Genomic DNA, 5,511 nt, shown 5'->3' with positions numbered 1-5,511 from the left:
ATCTCTAAGGGCGGAAATGAGCGAATTCTGGCAGAAATTAAAAATTCTATGAGCCAAATGCAGTCAAAACTAGAGCTCTGATGGCCAGGGTGAATGTGGCAGAAGAACGAATCAGCAAATTGGAGGATGGGTTAGTAGAAGAAAAAGCTAAAATAGAATCTGGACTCAAAAATCCACGCACAGGAATGTAGGTTACGGGAGATTACTAACTCAATGAAACGTTCCAATGTCAGAATCGTTATCCCGAGGGGGTGGAGAAAAACAGAGGTCTAGAGAGATATTTGAACAAATTGTAGCTGAAAACTTCCCTAATCTAGCAAGGGAAACAAACATCCATGTCCAAGAGGCAGGGGACCCCTCCCAAGCCAACTCACCACCTCACGTCAGTGCAATTCACAAACATTAGATCCAAGGATACAGTATTGAAAGCGGCCAGGGCAAAGAAATTCTCACGCATCAAGGCAAAGGCATCAGGAATTATGTCAGACCTGTCTACACAGACCTGAATGAGAGAAACGGTTGGGGGTGGGCATATTTAAAAGCTCTTTCAGAGAAAAACATGCAGCCAAGGATCCATTCAGCAAGGCTGTCATTCAGAATGGATGGAGAAATAAAGACCTTCCAAATCGGCCATGTCATTGACCAATATCATAAACCATGAAACCAGCCCTACAGGAGATATTTAAGGGGGTTCTATAAAAGAAAAGGCCCCAAAGAGTGAGTACAGACAGAAAGTCACAATCTATAGAAACAAAGACTTTACTGGCAACATGGCATCATTAAAATCATATCTCTCAATAATCAGTCTCAATGTAAATGGCCTAATGCTCCCATAAACACTACAGGGCTGCAGATTGGATAAAAGAAATGACCCATCCATTTGCTGTCACAGAGAGACTCATTTTGAACCTAAAGATACAGTCAGACTGGAAAGACCAAGGGATGAATAGCCATCTTTCACGCCAATGGACCTCAAAAGAAAGCTGGGGTAGCAATTCTCATAATCAGACAGATTGGATTTTAAACTAAAAGACTACAGTTAGAGACACCAGAAGGGCACTATATTATTCTTAAAGGATGTATCCAACAAGTGGATATGACAATTATAAATATATGCCCACCAGGGGAGCAGCAAAAATACAAGCCAACTCTTAACCAGAATAAAGAGACATATAGATAAAATATGTTAATAGTAGGGGAACTTAAAAAGTTAAAAATTGAGCTACCCTATGACCCAGCCATTGCACTACTGGGTATTTACCCCAAAGATACAGACGTAGTGAAGAGAAGGGCCATATGCACCCCAATGTTCATAGCAGCATTGTCCACAATAGCCAAAGCATGGAAGGAACCGAGATGCCCTTCAACAGATGACTGGATTAAGAAGTTGTGGTCCATATATACAATGGAATATTACTCAGCTATCAGAAAGAACGAATTCTCCACATTTGCTACAACATGGACGGCACTGGAGAAGATAATGCTAAGTGAAATAAGTCAAGCAGAGAAAGACAACTGTCATATGATTTCTCTCATCTATGGAACATAAGAACTAGGAAGATCGGTAGGGGAAGAAAGGGATAAAGAAAGGGGGGGTAATTAGAAGGGGGAATGAAGCATGAGAGACTATGGACTATGAGAAACAAACTGAGGGCTTCAGAGGGGAAGGGGGTGGGGGAATGGAATAGGCCGGTGATGGGTAGTAAGGAGGGAACGTATTGCATGGTGCACTGGGTGTTATACGCAACTAATGAATCATCGAACTTTACATCGGAAACCGGGGATGTACTGTATGGTGACTAACATAATATAATAAAAAAACATTTAAAAAAAGATATTTTGCTTGAAAATTTTTATAAAACTGATAAAAGACATCTAGCCTCAGACTTAAGAAGTTATATGAACCTCAAGCAGGATAATAATGAGAGAACCACACTTCCCTAAACACAATGGGCAAAGGTTTGAACAAACAGTTTACAAAGGAGTGCATTCAATGGCCAATAGACACTTTATCACGGCCAGCAAGGCCCTGTATGGTCTACCCACAATCTACCTCTCAGGTCTTATTTCCTACTACTTTCTACCTCAACCATGACCCTTCTTTTCGTTCTTGCAACAAATTAATTCCTATTCATGCCTTAAGCTCTATGTGTTTCTCCCATTATCTGGAAGACGTTGCCTACATCTTCGTGTGACTGACTTGTTACCATTTAGAGACAGCTCCTGATTACCCAAACTAATTATATTCCTTCCCCTCTCTCTCCCTGTCACATTACACTATTTAATTTTCTTCATAGCACTTCCACTATTTCATATCAGCTTCTCTGCTCATTTGATTTTTTTTCTTTAAGTAGAGCCTCTCCAGAGCATCTAAACTCCATTTGTGTAAAGACATTGTCTGTCTTGTTCATCACTATTATCTCAAAGCCTAAAAGAAAACTTGACACAATGCTCAAGATTTGATGGTTAGATAATTAACAAGTTAATGTATGTATATGTCATACTAATCACTGACTTCATGAACTGAAACACGTAATTATATTTACCTCTCGAGGTCCAGCTGTATTTTTGTACCTACATAATGACTTTGTAGATTAATTCTACCATCGGTTATTTTCTGAATTTTGGTGGGGTTTTTTTGTATCTTCTGAATTCAGACAGCCTTAAACATCATCATCTCTTTCATCATTTCATTTTATGTTCTAAATCTTCGAAAATTAAAAGTTTAATTATTTGTTTCTGTATGAGACTAAATGCTCCTTGAAAGCAGTCCTTTTTATATCTGCTACAACACGTGGCATTTCATTGAACAATATTTATTGATTTACAGATTGGTTGATGATAAATTTAAGATAATAGATTAAAAGTCGAAACAAGGCAACGACAATTTATAAATTAAGAAAAAGAGTGATAACAGAAAGGAGGTTGTAGCTCTCTGACCCTCTGGGATACACCGATGCTGTCCTTTATAGGGATTAGCCTCATGTTAATGGTTCTAAAGGTCGTTGCTCAGTTCATTTTTCTTCTATCCTTTTTTCTCCATCTTCTTACTGAAAATAAATGACACTTGATATGCTGGTGATTGTTAGTATCTGACTGTCTTTGAATCACTTTAGCTTGGTCTGTCTCCAAAACCATGAGTTGTTGTCTAAACCATAAAAGAAAAATTGTGGTACTTGGCAACCTCTCCTCTTCTTAAACCATCCCAAACCTATCAATCTCATAAGTCTTTCTCAAATTCCTACTCTCCCTAAAGTCTTCCTGGGATGTAGTCCAAATCAATATTCCCCCAACACTGCTTGTGTATCCCTCTTTGTTCTTATATGTGGATAAGTAAATACGTTTTCTGTAAATCTTCGTTGAATAAATTAATTATTTAATCACTAAGGCAATTTAGTATTTAAGGTGTAAGAAAATAATATACCCTGAATCTACTAGAAAATCAATATGTTTTCAGAATTTAAAAGAGAAAAATTCAGAATCCATAAGTAATTGAGGGATGCAGAGGGTGACGGATACATAAAACTTAAGTTGAAGCAAAATAAAAGGTTATCAGGTATAAAAAAAGAAGATCAGATGAACCATCACTTTACAAAGTAAATACAAATAAAAGTACTTACTGTTGGTTTTAAAAGGAAAAGTGGATCATTTATCAAAAGTAAAGGTGATTTAGCTCGGTGGCAAGAAGATGCGAGGGATTAAAGAAAACATAATGCTCTTCAGATACAAAGGTGACAAGAGACTGGATAAAAAGAAAATTGAAATGTGAAATACAAGAGAGTTCACAACACAGAAAGTAAATGAAAAAGGGGGGAAAAAACCAAAGTAAAGGTGAAAACAAATCATTTATCAAAAGGTTAGCTAGAAAATAAGGACATCTGGACAAAAAAGAAAAAACACCCGTCCTCTCACGAGTGCAAAGAACAAAAGCAGGCTTACCTGACAAGAGACAAAAAGTAACTGCCTTAAATCTGTTGAGCTACCCAGGGCGAAAGAACAAGAATACGATGGACAAACGTAGGGTGGAGGTTGAGATAACGTAAGCAGCTGGGGTACAGAAACGGCTTGGAAGATAACCTTGGAGTATTTTTAAAGACTTAAACAAAAACACGTGAGCCACAAAGGGCATAAGTCCACTGCGGAGAAAAATGCAGCACTGACACTGCCCCAAAAGAGAACGCTTCGCTACGGTGAAGCAGGCATCGCAGAACACACGATGCGTACGGAGTTCGAAGGCATCGCAAGGGCATGGAATGGGGACCAGGCAGGAGGCTGAACCTGCGTGAGCCCCTGGAAGGGAGCTGAGCGCCCTGGACTCCAAGACGGTGAGGACGACACACCCGCCCAGGCAGAGGAAAGAAAAGGCAGCAAGGTGATAAACAGCACAACCCAAACCAAAATCTCAGATTTGCAAAAAGCCAAAGTAATGCTTGCGGGTTACAAGGGAAGTGGGATGATGGTCCTGTTGGCACAAAATGAATTCAAGAAAAAGTTTATGACATTTTAGGGTGAAGGGAGCGATTTAAGATGAAATCACAGGGGCGCCTGGGTAGCGCAGTGGTTAAAGCATCTGCCTTTGGCTCAGGGCGTGATCCCAGCGTTCTGGGTTTGAGCCCCACATCAGGCTCCTCCACTATGAGCCTGCTTCTTCCTCTCCCACTCCCCCTGCTTGTGTTCCCTCTCTCACTGGCTGTCTCTCTCTGTCAAGTAAATAAATAAAATCTTAAAAAAAAAAAAAAAGAAATCACAAAGTTGCGCAGAACTCAAAATTCTTTACTAGATTTCTATAGTAGAAAACAGGGACATCATCCAAATCGAGCTAGGACAATGGCCTTCTGCAACTTAAGGATGGGATGGAAAGTGTGGGGCAGGAGGGCAGGGAAAGGAAGGATTTCCCTATACAGATGCCAAAAGCATAAGACACCTGTATCTTGAACCAGGAAAAATAAACTTAGCCAGGAATCAAATGAAGAAAGCTGAATTAAATTACATAAGCAAAATAATTAAGTAAACAAAGAGGAAAAAAGAGTGAAGCTGTGTAAACCTGGAAGAAATATTTTGTGCCTGTATTTTATAAAATACATTCCAAATCTGTGAAGAATAATAGATTATATAGAACAATAGAAATAATAGTAGAAAAAAATGCAGTTTGCATCATTTCAGGAAAAACAAAACCTAGCCTAGCTCATATCATATACCCAACTGACTACCAAGTATGGTAAGTATTTAAATATAAAAATTAAAATGCAATTTAAAAAAATACAGGGAATGTTTATCTAGTCTCAAGCATAGAATGACCTTTCTGAATACATACATCAAAATAAATTCATAAATTGACTAAAGTATTTACATGTCGAAAATCACCATGAGAAATATAAAAAGTAAATTTAAAACAAACCAGGAAGACCATTTACAACCCATATTACAGTTATCAATTTTATTATAAAGGGATCTCTCCAACATAACTAAATATATATTTATATATATATATATATATATATATATATATAT

This window comes from Ursus maritimus, unplaced genomic scaffold (genome assembly GCF_017311325.1).
Source record: "Ursus maritimus isolate PB19 unplaced genomic scaffold, ASM1731132v1 scaffold_2, whole genome shotgun sequence".
Taxonomy (NCBI): Eukaryota; Metazoa; Chordata; class Mammalia; order Carnivora; family Ursidae; genus Ursus; species Ursus maritimus.
This window is presented reverse-complemented; position numbering follows the sequence as displayed.